This window comes from Marmota flaviventris, chromosome 18 (genome assembly GCF_047511675.1).
Source record: "Marmota flaviventris isolate mMarFla1 chromosome 18, mMarFla1.hap1, whole genome shotgun sequence".
In the NCBI taxonomy this organism is placed as follows: domain Eukaryota; kingdom Metazoa; phylum Chordata; class Mammalia; order Rodentia; family Sciuridae; genus Marmota; species Marmota flaviventris.
Window position 1 is genome coordinate 28,223,261 of NC_092515.1, and position 14,483 is coordinate 28,237,743.

At 46.5% G+C, this 14,483-nt stretch overlaps 1 long non-coding RNA gene across 2 annotated transcripts; it reads left to right on the top strand.

Annotated features, from left to right (window-relative positions):
• Positions 1–3,063: 3,063 nt before the first annotated feature.
• LOC139702720 (uncharacterized) lies at positions 3,064–13,843 on the top strand. Of its 2 annotated transcripts, none has more exons than XR_011705298.1 (2): positions 3,064–3,172; positions 12,986–13,843. It is a non-coding gene; the product is annotated as an uncharacterized lncRNA (long non-coding RNA). The 2 variants fall into 2 exon arrangements; XR_011705297.1 differs by lacking the exon at positions 3,064–3,172 and adding an exon at positions 11,223–11,361.
• The last annotated feature ends 640 nt before the right edge of the window (positions 13,844–14,483 follow it).

The following is a 14,483-nucleotide window of genomic DNA, read 5'->3' on the forward strand; positions in this document are numbered from 1 at the left end:
GGCTAAAACCCCGACAGGTACTATCTTATGATCATTCATCAATGCACAAGCACATTCCATACAAAAATATTAAATCCTCCGTTTTGTGGGGAACTGAAGTTTGCTTGTTCCAGATCACAACATAAATGTTCCTTTGGGGAAATCAAGGAGGGAGGCTGAATTGCAGAGACACAAAACAGCCATGGATGTGGGCTGCTGTGACCATGAACCCGAGTTCATGGCTTGCCACTTGAGAAGGCCAAGGACTTGAGGACACATTGTTGGGACAAGGACCAGGATTTATTTAGAAAGCTAGCAAATCAAAGAAGATGGAAGTTCTTACCAACAAAGACCACCTCACTTAGGGCTTGTAGGTGCAAGGCTTCCAGAGGGAGCGGTGGGGAGGCATATCTCACAATGGACATCATAGGTTTCGAGTAGTCACAAGTTTCGGGTGATCTGGTTTTCTAATGCCTGGACTGCAGTCATCTGCAGACCACTGGAAGTCCTGGGATCTTAAATCTAAAGAAAATTTCCTGATTGGAAAGTCTTATAACTCATGTCATTTTAATTCCTTTTCCAGGAATAGCTAACTCAGCCATTAGCCATTAGGATACAAAAAAGCATCTTTCACCAGAGAAAAGGGAAAGATAACAGAATAGCAACTTTATGCTGGGAAAGATAGGGAAATGCAGCTGCTCACAGAAGAAAAGTTTTAACCCGTGAGTTGCCTTCATTTGGAGAAGTTATCTATAGTGGGGCTAAGGGGAGACTAATAATGCAAGACCCAGTTTGTGACTTCCCAAACTAGTGATTTTGTTTCTATATGTGCACAGTACTGGGGACTGAACCCAGAGCCTTGCACAGGCTAGACAAGCACTGTACCACGGAGCTACATCCCCACCCCTTTTTAAATTTACTTTTTATTTTCAGACAGGGTCTTGCTAAGTCACCCAGGCTGACCTTGAACTTGTGATCCTCCTGTCTCAGCCTCCCAAGTGATTTTTTTTTTTTTTTGAAGTCAACAAAGAGTAAATGAAGTTAGAGAGTTTGTTTAGGTTTCCTTCTGCAATAATACCAATGAGCTGGAGATGCCCACAGGACAAGAGGTGCCCCTGAGTGCAACCATCCCCAAGTATTCACAGAAATCTTGGGGGAGGATATTGGATTTCCATTGACTAGCGATCTGGGGTCCCAGCCAATTTCATTTAGATTTCAAAGAACAGCAGGACTGCAGCTGGCATCTGGATTATACTCACAACAAACTGTGAGAGATGGGGTGGAAGGATTTATGATCCTATGACAGATAAATTAGCCCCAGAGAGGTTAAGAAACTTATTCAAGGTCACGCAGTGAGTATGGTACAGTGGGATTTGAACTATTTGTTGTTAAAACACCTGGAAAATATTTGTGCCCTAAAAGTACAGCATCCCCAGATCCCCAGGCCGTCCTGAATCTTGCCCTCCCCAAGGCTTTGAAAGTTTATTTCCCCTTCCTTTTCATCTGTGAGTGTTTGGATTCTTCTGGTAAATTGTCTTCTTTGGCCTCACTAAGCCAGAGGGGTTTCTTAGTTTGTCACTGAAATCCTATGACATGTATGGGGCCTTCACTGTCCCCAGCCTCCATCTGGCCCTGAGCAGGCAGACTGGTCCTGCTCTTGGAGAAGCTCATAGGGGGAGAAGGATGGGGCAGCTACCCACTGAAGGAGCTGATAAGAGGGTACAGGAGGGCCAAGAAGGGGCCTGGGCTACCAGTGCCCAAAGTCTAATCCTGAGATCCTCCAAAGACCACCGTCCTCAAGGATATGGGGCAGAATAGTGGAGGATGGGGGAAGAGAATGTCCCTCATTTGCAACAAGAAGACTCGGGTCTATAAATAGCCATCAGAAATAGAGCAGAGAGAGGAGGAGAGAGGAAAAAAGTCATTTGTAGCTTCCATTTAATTCAATAGTGGCCTTTTTCTGCCTTCTGAGACAAGCTATTTGATTCTGTTCTCAGTGGGGGGGGGGGAACACCTTAAATTACCAAATAATCTATTCAGCCATCTTGATGCCTCTCAGAGCTGGTGATTCATATCTTAGGTGGCCCTGGTCCAGGTTGTGTGTGTGTGTGCGAGTGGGTGGCTTCTGGGCATAGAGGAGGGACAGCTAAACACCCAAGCTCCTGCCCTCCCTCTCCCTCCAATAAAGGTACCTGCAAAACTAATCAGCACCAGCAGCCAGAGTGGGAGAAATTCATTAGCAGATCTGGTTTTGCATAATTAAGTTGTTGGCATTAGCAAATTAAGTCTGCTTGGCTCCCCTCATGGTAATAGCCATTAGAGAAAATGTGAGGAAATACAGACTCATAATCCCAGCAGTTTTCTGAGATGATAATTAATAACAACAATAAACTGCTAATAAGACTTTACAGTTTTCCCTTCCATTCACATTCTCTTGCTTGTTCCTCACGACTGGAGAAGAGGAAGCGGATCCGGACTGTTCTCCCTTTGGATGGGCTGAGACCTGGGCAGGGAGCTGTCTTGGAGGCCACCTTCTCCCATCACCCCCACTGCAGGTCCTGGGTATGTCCACATGAGGTTGCACTCAGTGGCCTTGTGAGAACACGGGCTCAGGCAGCACCCGTGACCAAGGCTCTGCTCGGCCCACAGCCTCCTGGTGTTCACCTTGGTCTTCCTTTGACTGAGCAAGTCCTTCTACCGACAGCAGCAACAACAATAGTAACAACAAGTAAAAATGAATATGCAAATATTTGTGGAACATTTCCAGCCACTGGACATGTTATACACAGTCTCATCAAAAACTCACAGCTGTGTCAATATCATCTTACTTCACTGTGGAGGGAACGAAGGCTCAGAGAGGCATGAGAGATAACCAACTGGAGTGGCTTCCTGGTCCCTGGTGAGTCTCCTTTTCTAAGAATGATATGGACACATTATAGCCCTCGTAGCTATCCCTTTCTCACATGACATGTCCTATGACTCTTCCCCCTTGCTGAAATTGATTGAACTGGGAAGGGGCTACTGACCCCAGTTTGGCCAATGAAAACCTCTATTTTGGTTTCATCAGGCTGGATCTAAGGCAAGGGAAGCAGTATTGCTCTGATGATGGCTGGTACCATGGCCGCCCTGTTTTTCCCATGTGGAGGAAGTCAGGCTGCAACATGAAAGACAGATGCTGAGACAGGGCAGAGGGGTGAGTAGCATCCTGTGGTATTTCAGTCTTCATTTTATCTTCTCCTGAGCACATGGGTGATGAAAAGTTCCAGAATCCTTTAACATTCCCCCTCCCCCCTTTTTGAGTCAGTTGGATTTGGGTTTCTGTTACTTGGAACTGTGAGCCCTAAGCTTGGACTTTGGATGGGCTCCCCTAGGAAGTGTGTGGCGTAGCAGGGACTGGAGTCTTTTTCCCTCTCTGCCATGGGTCTCCTGGTCACTCAGGCATGTCTGAGGGCACAGGGACAGCTGTATCAGTATTCTAGTTCTTGGTGTCCCCCTGGCTATGGTGACTGTTGGTCCTACGCCCTGCAAAGGGTCCCAGTGAGGAGCAGATGGTGCTGAGGCCAAGTCCTCAGCTAAACCCCCAAGTCACTGCACTAGTGTGACACAAGGCTCACTCATGTCACCCTTTTTCTCTGGGCAGGGCTGGTAGAAATGACATTTGGGGCTTTGTGGTTTTGAAGGAGAGGAGGCTACCTGAGGTTGGAAGAGTCAGGAAGGTGAAGGTGTCCTTGGGCTCCCTGGTCTTTGTCCTGGGCCCTCACCTGTGACTGGACTCTGAACGCCCCTGCAGCTGTCACTAGCTCATCTTATGAGTTAGCATGAGAGGCCCCTGCCTTCTTCCTACTCTCTGGCCCCCCTCCTGAGTGGTCAGGATTCACTTTCAGGACCTCCACCTCCTTTCCATCTCCCAAGGCTCTCACTGTGCCAGAGATCCCCAGTCCAGCCTCTGGAGAGTGCAATCGGTGCCCCTGACATGGTGGTGAGTATGCAGGGGCTGGAGCTAGACTGCCCAGGCCCAGGCCTCAGCTGTGACCTTTGGTGTGCTCTTAACCTCTGCACACCCCAGGATTCTAAGACCATAACAGAGAAGATGGAGGGAGCTGCCTTACAGCATGATCACCAGGACATTACAAGTGAAGTGCCAAGCTCAGTGGATTCAGTAAATACAGGTTAGCAAAGATGGGGGACAGGTAAAGACAGGAAGTGATTTGCCCGAGGTCACTTTGTACATTAGGATGTGGCTGGGACCAGAAGTCAGCCTTCCCCTCACCAACCACTGGTTTACCTCCTCAAAAGACCCAGGAACACTCATTCCAACTCCACATCCTGCCACGTGCCCACCCCCACGGCCAAGGGCTTGCTGTTGTATGGAGGATGCCCAAGTCCTGCGCTTCATGTTTGGCAGCTGCCATGGGAAGGGAATGGTGCTGGGCAGGAGGTAATGTATTTCTGAGTGTCCTAGTTTTTTAAGTAATTCAGGCAGAAACTTATGATTTATTGACATTTCAGGAAAAGCTGACAACCCTCCCTAGTCAGCGCCTTCCTTCTCAAAGGCGCAGGCTCCAGGAGCCTCCGCCACCCTAGAACCAATCCTTTGGAGGTGGGATGTGGGTGGGGAAGAGATCATGCTGCCCAATGGTGGGTGTTATTTGCTGAGGGGTGTGTGGTGGGATCTTCCTCCTGACCTACAAACATTTCAGTCAAGTTTACATTGCTCCCTAAAGGGTGTGCGTGCAAGTTAATATTCATGAATAGAATGGGGTGGACCTCCAGATGTCTTGTCATCACAGGTTTCTTGGAAAGAACAAAGAGCCAGACTCCAGAATGCAGGGCTGAAGACTATGCTACCATCCAAAGGATGTGGCTGCTTCAGGAAAGTGAACCTCTCTCTCTCATTTTCTGCCTCAAAGATCTCTTTGATTTTTTTTTAAACCAGAATAATTGATTACCTTTACAATAACTTAAAAATCAATAAGGAAAATTTAACAGCATTCAGGAAAGAGGTCTTAAAGGAGAAATAAAAGGACAAGGGAAGAAGAAATACAGCTGGGAAGGAATTCCAAAGCATCACCAGGTCCCAGAAGAGAGCAGGATGGTGGCCCTGGCATGCTAGGAGGTCAAATGTATTGTCCCCAAGTGAGTCAATGGGGTACTACTATCCTGTGTCCACAAAGTACTGCTGGGTCCTACAATTGTTGACCCCAACATACACCTGCAAGGTAAATAGAACAAACATCACATTACTTCCTTTCTACAGGTAAGAAAACCAAGTCTTGGAGAAGAGACCATGACTTTCCCAAGCACATGTGGATGAGTAATGGCAGGACCTTGACCGGGCCTCTGATAACCCATATGGTACCTTCATGGACCCAGTCCTGCACATGCACAGCTGGAGGCTGAACCCCTTTTGCTAGATATTTGGGGACAGAAGGCAACTAACTGTACCTGGTAAGCCTGGTCTGGACATGAATCCTGGCCTCTGAATTCCAAAGCCCCAGTTCCTTCTATTACTAGAGCAGTCTCAGGACCAATGAGGGGTCAGAAGGAAGGGTCTGGGACATCATATGGGAAGGCCCCTGGATACAGCACAAAAGTGAACACAGTTTGATCTTCTGCCACTTGGTCCTGGGATGCCCTGAACAAGGTATCTCATCAAGACACACTGAGAACCACTGTGAGTAGGAATTGCTTATAGGCTGTGTGCTCATCCTTAGTGACAAGTGATTGGCCAATGCCCAGAGCCTGGTGGAGATTTCTTTACACGGTTCATTAAGACAAACAAAAAACTCCTAAAACATTCCCATCTCCTCGTGTCACCAGAACAGCTTGACTGTGGAAGATGGCTTTCATCTGGGAGTCCAGTTCAGATGGTCAGCAAGAACTTGGTGAGCAGGCCTGGGGGTATTGGCCATGAGCCCCCCTTAACAGGGAAACAAAAGATGAAGATATAGCCAAAAAGATGGTCCAGTGTGGTGGGTGAGTTTCAGCTCTAGAAGTCAGGAGATTAGACTCTGCAGTCTTACTTCTGTTCATCTGTCTATCCATCTGTCCACTCATCCTCTATCCAACACGAAGCACCTACTTTGGGTAGAAGTTTCTAAGTGGAAAGCGCACGCAAACCCTGAGGGAGGAGGCTGATTCATAAGGGCTCTGCCCTAGGTGGACTGAGTCACCGCAGTCCTGTTCCAACCTTCAGGAGATCCACCTGGTCAGCATCTCATAGCACACAGGACTTGGGGAAGCTGACTCACATCTCCAAATCCTCCGAGACCGAGGCAGCATGATTCATCCACTGATCCATCACCAGTGAGAATGATAACTGCCAGGCAGACCAGAGATTTGTGTGCCTGACCAGCACCTCCTCCCTGCTGGCCAGTGAGGTGGCAGGCCTGGTTTAAAATGGGTCCATGGTGGGCACAGATGACAAAGAGTCAATTAGGGATTCCAGTGATTTGTACATTGAGAAGTGGGGATTAAAGGCAGTCCCCTAACCTCCAATGTGACCGTGCCTTACCCCAGAACTTTTAGCTCAAGCATTTCTTCTTCTAATTAATGGAGACGGGGCCCCATTTACTCTGGACCCTGCTTTGGAAGGTATGGTCCACCCTGCTGCTGGTTTCCCCTTTCCTAAGCTTTGAGAGCGAGCCGATCTCTATACTTTTTGTACACTATACTTGTAGAGGTCTCTTCCATATTATTTTCTTGCAAGGATACAGATGTCCAAAGGGAGCCATGACTGGAGCTGGTGGGGAAGGGCTCCTGCAACTCTGGGTGATGTCATTGAGAGCCGCAGCTGTGCTATCCCAGGTTTCAGGGTCCTTTGGCTCCCTTTCCCTTTGGGTGTCCTTCCTGGTATTACTCATTCTCAGCTATTCTCCCTGGGTAATGTGAGGTCCCAGGATTTTGTGGTGTCTCTGAATACTATGGGTTCTTCTTGCTTTCATATCCTTAATCCACCTAACACTCAGCATGGAGGTCATAAGGGATGAAAATGGGGTTAATGTTAACATTTTAGTAGGTTGTTTAGGATGCGTTAAGATAAAGGAATGGGCTTCCTAATGGTGCAGCTCCAGCAGAAGTGAACATGAACCTTCCAATATGTTAACAAGAATCTCTCCCCGACCAGGTGAGACCTAGGGCAAAGACTATCCCTTCTGAGTCTCCATTCCTTTGTCAAATGGGGATGGGAAATACCAAAATCTACCCTGCAGTGTTGTGGTTTAGGGCTTAGAACAGGGTTGGTGTTCTTTGTTGGTGGGGGAGCAGATGCTGGAGAATGAACCCAGGGCCAAGCAAAAGGTACGCATGTGCTCTACTGCTGAGCCATCCCCACCCCCATCAGCTCTTCTTGGTAATACTTAGCCTCTCCTCTGAACTGACTCTTTAAGAGGCGCCTCTCTGTCTTGCTGTCTCTCTCTTTCATACTTACTTCCCGCTCCTGCCAGGCTCCTTGGGAGCACAGCTCTTCCTCCCAGGAAGGAAGTGCCTACAAAGGGCTTTGGGCATCTCACTATGGGGCACTGGGTCTGGCTTGAGCAGTGATGCTCCAGTCCAGAGAAGGCTCCACTTTCTTCTATTTAATTAACTGAAATCTTTGCCTCCTAATGAGTTCTTGTCAAGAAAATTGCTCTCAATCACTTATAGCTATTTTCCTTTCTAATGAGTGTTTAATTCTCGGAATGTTGCCCTAATTGTATTGTATTGTGGCTTAAGAGAAGGTAATGATAGTGGGGGCTTGTGTGTGTGTGTGTGCTGAATGGGTTTCCCAGGACTGAGCGTAAAGGGTTCTTAGTGACTTTCCCCCCAACTGTGGTGCTAGAGATTGAACTCAGGGCCCCACACATGCTAGGCATGCATTCTAGTACTGAGTTACATCCCCATCCCTTTAAAAATTTTTATTTTGATTCAGTCTTGCTAAGTTGTCCAAGCTGGCTTCAAACTTGCAATCCTTCTACTTCAGCCTCCCAAGCCTCTGGAATTACAGGTGTGAGCCATTGCACCCACTTTGGTGACTTCTTTTTCTGTTGGGAGGTACTGGGAATTGAACCCAGGGGCACTCAAACACTGAGCCACATCCCCAGCCCATTTTTTTAACATTTAATTTTTAGTTGTAGGTGGACACAGTACCTTCATTTTATTTTTATGTGGTGCTAAGGTTCAAACCCAGTGCCTCATGCATGCTAGGTAAGCGTTGTTCCTCTGAGCCACAACCCCAGCCCCTCCAGCCCAATTTTGTATTTTATTTAGAGACAGGGTCTCACTGAATTGCTTAGTGCCTCACTTTTGCTGAGGCTGGCTTTGAACTCTCGATCCTCCTGCCTCAGCCTCCTGAGCCTCTGGGATTACAGGCGTGTGCCACTGGGCCCGGCGCTTGGTGACTTCTTAAAGCCTGCATTTTACTGAACAGAGTAAAAGAAGGACTGGCTCCTACAATGCCCTCACTCACCCTTGGCTTCTGTGCTGTGTCTGACTAGGTACCTGAGGGACCCTGGCCTTCTTGCTGGACCCTCCTTGCTGGACCTTGACCTGAAACATGGTGAGGTCACCAGTTTTGGCCAAAAGTGAGGCAGAAGTGCCTTGGGCTTGAGAAAGGCCAGTGGGAGGTCTTGTTTTCAGCAGTACCGGAAGGGGCATGAAGGGTGGCAGTAGGTGCCCAGAGACATGGAGTGGGCTCGTGCCCAGAAGGACCAGGGTGGCCCAGCTCCTTTACAGAGTCATTTCCTGTCTCCTGGCCTTTACTCACATGGCCACTTCCTGCAGCCTCATTGACAGAATGTCTGTGTAGATGAAAAACTTCATTTTTCTGCTACTCTGGCAAAACTTCTGGGCTCCAGATATGTGGGTTTTTTGTTTTTGTTTTTTCTTATATCAAGCAATTCTTCAATTCTTTGCCTGGGTGTCCTACAGCTGGATGTCCTATGACTCAATTTAGTTCTGACACTATCTGGATTTAGTGCAGACACCAAAGTTAAGGGCTCATGCCCACAAGATTGGTCCCCGTTTTAGATGCTGATTACAAGGGAAGGGTCGTCAGGTTTCTTACAACTTCTTTCTCCTACCCACCCTTCTGACTATAAACTGGAGGCTCCCATAACCCAGTCCTCAGGTTCCATAATTTGTTGGAATAGCTCACAGAATTCTTACTTGCTTATGCACACTGGCTTAACTGGTATAAAGGATATAGCTGAATAACCACATGAAGAGGTACATAGGGTGAGATCTGGAAGGATCTTGAATGCTGGGGCTTCTGGTCCCATGGAGCTGAGGTGTGCCACCTTTCTGGTATATACATGTGTTCACCAAGTGTGAAACTCTCCAAATCCACTAGGAATTTTTATGGAAGCTTCATCATGTAACCGTGGTCAGTATTGACTCAATCTCCTGTCCCTCTTCCCAGGGGATTGGGTATAGGGCCAAAGGTTCTAAGCTTCTAACCATGGTGTAGTTCTTCTGACCAGCTGCCGTTCAGGAATCCATCAAGACATCGAGAGTTTTGTTCCTTGTTGGAACAAAAGACAGTCCTATTACTCAGGAAATTCCAAGGGATTAGAAGTTCTGTGTCAGGAAATCTGAGGGTCAAAGATCAAATATTATAACAAAAGATATATCCTATTGCTCAGGAAATTATGAAGTTTTAGGAGCTCTATGCCAGGAGCTGGGGACAAAGACTAAAATAATCATCTCTTATATCTATGAAACCATATATTTTATGAACTAGCTCATTTTTTTGGTACTGGAGATTGAACCCAGGAGCACTTAACAACTGTGCCCCAGCCTTTTTTTTTTTTTCTTCAATATTTTATTTAGAGACAGGGTCTCACTAAATTGCTTAGGGCTTCACTAAGTTCCTGAGGCTGGCTTTGAACTTGCAATCTTCCTGCCTCAACCTCTTGAGCTGCTGGAATTGTAAGTGTGGAGACTGAACTAACTCTATTTTTATGACACACACACACACACACACACACACACACACTGAAAAAAATAGTTCATTTTAACATTTCACCTAAAAGCATCTCACATCCTGCTAATAGTAGCTGCAACTCTTTGAAAAGCAATTTGAGTTTGGGGAGAGAAAAGAGGCAGGAGTGTGCACATGTGCATATGCTAACTCTTTTTCAGACTGGAACTGGGTAAGGGCAGAGGCTGTGTCTAGTCCTGTACCAGGTGAGCCAGTGTGGGTAGAGGACACAGCTTCACATTCAGGTCTGAGTTGAAAAACTAGCTATTGTTTTACTGTCTGGGCAACTCAAGGGAAACTAAATAATCTCGGTTTTTCATTCAGTACAATGGGGTGCCATCTACCCTACAAAGATGTTGGGGCATTTAAACAGGATCATATATCCAGTAACTCAGCTCAGAGTAGATTCTCTTTTTTCTTTTGGTACTGGGGATTGAACTGGGACATTTACCAATAACTACACCACCAGTATTGTGAATCTTGAGACAGGATCTCGCTAAGTTGCTGAGGGTCCTGCGAATTGTCCAGGCTGGCCTTGAACTTGAGATCCTCCTGCCTCAGCCTCCCAAGTCTCTGGGATTACAAGTGTGTACCACTGTGCCTGGCTCAGAGCAGGCTTGAATAGAGGCCAATTTCCTTCTCTCTCTCTCTCTCTCTCCCTCCCTCTTCCTGTGCCGGGCATCAAACCGAGGACCTCCTGCTCAAACCAGGCAAGTGCTCTACCACTGAGCCATACCCTCATACTCCTTTCTCTTTTCTGATATTTGATTAATCAACTAGCATTGGCTACTAGTGAGGTAATATGCCCTCTTTCTCAAAGGAATTTGCCTAGAACCTCAAGAATGTGTCAATCTGGGATTGAAACATTAGCAGTACAGCTGAGAGGCACAGATGCTGAGCAGGCAGCTCCTGACTGGGGATCAGAGTTTCAGTTCTCCCAGTGGGGCCATGACTCCTGCTGACCTGAAAGGCAGAAGTTAAAATGGGAGCTGGTCACAACAACCATGTCATTTTTAGGTTGCCCACCTCTGCAATAATACTTCCTCCTGGAGCTGTGGCAGATAGTGAAACTGACCTTCAGCATACTAGAGAAGGCCCACACGAAAGCAGCCACACTATTAAAATGGCTGAGAGAAACAGGTTTGACCAGGCCACGGGGGCCACCAGTTTGTATCCTCTAGAAGCCTGTTCATGCTATTTCACCACCGGAAGGCCTGGTTGGTGATACCAGTAACTTCCCTTCAATCCTCACCAATCCCTGAAACTCTGGGCAGAGTGAGGAATGAACTTTTTCCTGGGTTCCAAGGCTTGATGCTGCTCCTTTCTCTGTGTCATTTTGTTCCCAGTCTAGATATAAGCTGTCACTTGCCTGGAGGGACTCTGGCTGTGTTTCTTTCTGGGCCTCCTTCCCTGAGGCAGAGCAGGTGAGCAGTGGTTGCTTCCGGTCTGTGTGGGATACTTGGCATGGGTCAGTTGCTTCTTCTGATCCTGAGGATTCCCATTCAATCCAAAGTGGCCTGGTGTGACCTCAAACCCAGGCTACTCTGCTGATGACAGTTTCCAGCTCAGATTCCTGGAGCTCAGTCCTGGGGAATCCTGCCTTTTGATCTCACGTCTGCTGCTGAAGGGAGGTCTACTTGGGCAGGTGTCCCTGAAACACACTTGTATGTCCTTTTCTGAGACTTGGCTTACTACATTCCAGCATTGCTGGGAGGACTGAATGGAATGCCCATCTCTTGGCAGAGTGAAAATCACAAACATCAGGGATGGGGATGTAGGTGTGGCTTATATGCCCTCTGGTCTGGCTGTTGTAGGCTGGTAATCCTCCATGACCAACCCAGTTCCCACCATCACCACCATCACAGGATGGGGATGAGCTAACCCCACCCTGCACTCCTGGTATGAAGCATCCCTCACACCTTGTGTGTTCCAGTTTGTCATGTACTTCTACATCTACACTCTATGGGATCCTGTTCACTGCTCCCAAACTCGGCAGGACAAAAAAAGTTCTATTTGTGTTTTAGGTTCAAGAAGAGAGATCAAGGGCTTATTTAAAGGATACCCAGAGAGGCAAGGACAGAGTCAGGATGAGAACACAGGTTTCTGTGGCTTTCCTTATTGTCCTCTACCTCTCATTCCACCTGAGTGTCCCACAAACCTGTGATGCTCTCCTGTTGGGGGACACAGGGCTATGAGTAGGCACATTGCCTTTTATTAAACTAGTGAGCTGTGAAACAGGGAGCAGGGAACATTTGAAACCCAGTAATAGACTCCTGTCTCAAGGTTTACAGTGTACCTGGGTCAGAATGCGTTTCACAGAGAATGCACTACTGCCTCTTTGTATTCTAGACAAAGTGTTCAACTTGAATTCATTGAGTAGAGGGCCCAGTCTTGGATGACAACAGTCAAAGCAAACAGAAGATGGGGTACAGAGATGGTGCCCAGTCTCTCCACCAAATTTATCACATAAGAGGAATAACATACTAGATTAAAAGACATTTAAGGAATGTATCTACCAGTTGCAATCTGTGGTACTAGATCAGACACTGGCCTCCACAAAGTGGCTGTAATCAGGAAAATCTGATTGTCATTTAGGTATTTTACATGGAAGGGAAACTTAACTGAATGGAGTAGGTTGGAAAATAATCAGACAAACCTAAGTTGAAGGACATTCTCCCAAACAATTGATTGGCCCATTCAAAAATATTAGTATTATAAGGATAAAAAAAGGCAGAAGGAGTTGCTATAGAGGGAATGTTTATCTCCCCTGCCCCCAATCTTATATGCTGAAACATACCCCACTGTGAGCATATTTGGAAGTGTGGAGTTTGGAAGGTGATTAGGTCATGAGAGTGGAGTCCTTATAAATGGGATTTGTGGCCTTGTAAGAGGTCCCAGTGGGATTCCTCACCCCTTCTGCCACATAAGGCTACGATGGAAAGAGCCATCTAGGAAGGACAGCAGACTCTCACCAGACACCAAATCTGTTGGTGAACCAAATTTTTGTTGTTTATAAGACATCGAGTTTATGCTATTTTGTTATAACAGCCAAAACAGATGAAGCCAGAAATGCTATCATTTAAAGAAGACTGGAGAGACATGACAATGTAATGCAACAAGTGACCCCTGATTGGATCCAGGAAGTATGGAAGTGTCCCACCCATGTCTCCCCTCAAGACCTGCTGCTGCCCAGTGGGGAGAATGTGGCTGGAGGGTGGCCTCCAGCTGTTGGCTCTTCAGGATCTGCTTTAGGCAGAGAGCAGCCTGCTCCAGGTAACTGACCCAGGAGGGGCTATCAAGTGCGGTCTGGCTCTGTGTAGTACAATCTGCTGGGCAATTCTTGCTCCCCATGGGGCAAACTGAGGCTTTGTCAGGCTGGTGTGGCAGTTCAGCTCCTTCCTCTGTCCATTCCTCCTTCCTTTCACATGCATATGTACTGATCAACATTTTGCACCCCAAACTTCACTTCTGTGTGAACTTCCAGAGAACCCAACGTTGGAAGCCAACTGAAAAGGCCAGTATTGGGCAATTGGGGAACTTTGAATATGGGCTATATTAATGTTAATAACGTTGTACCAGTGTTACATTTCTTGAATGTGGTAATCGTGTGTATAGGTGACGTCCTGGTTAATGTATTTCTCTACATGGCTATTGCTGTATCTGTCTATATAGATCTGTTTATATAGGGATCTTTATATCTTCATATAGATATATTGAGCCTATATCTAGACATGAAAATACAGAAATCTATGTACCTCTTGGGAACAGAGACAGGCAGACAGACAAAACAAATGTACCAATTCATAAATCCAGGTGATTTATTGATTTATTTATAGATGCTCATTATATAATTTTTGCCATTTATGGTAGGTTTGAAAATTTTCAAAATAAATGTTGAGAGAAAAATATCTGTATGTGTGTTGTGACCTCACACCTGTTTACCCATGGAAAATTCTGGAAGATTATATCCAACCCAATCTCCGAATGGCTGGAAAAGTATTATTATTATTATTATTATTTTGGATACCAGGGATTGAACTCAGTCGGGGCACTCGAACACTGAGCCACATCTCCAGCCCTATTTTGTATTTTACTTAGCGACAAGGTCTTACCGAGTTGCTTAGCGCCTCACTAAGTTGCTGAGGCTGGCTTTGAACTCGTGATCCTCCTGCCTCAGCCTCCCAAGCCTCTGGGATTATAGGCACTGTAATTACAACACTGCGCCCAGATGGAAAAGTATTATTTTTACTTATTTTCTAAATTTCACATGTATTGATTGAGTAATAATGATTATTAAAATAATTAACAAAGGCCTAAAGCAGAGGAGAAGGTAGATTTTCCCCTAAACAGGATGGCATAGAGAGAGCCAACTCTCAATCCCAATAGTGTCACTTCCTACATCAGCTTCAGCATGAAGTGGCACTGGCTTGAGAAAATTGCTGGTGATTATGCAGTGGGTAACCAATGAGGCCGGCCTGCTATAGAAGGTGCTGGCTGGGTTGGGCACCAACAGCTCTGTCTGTGGTTATAGCCATATGCTAGTCTC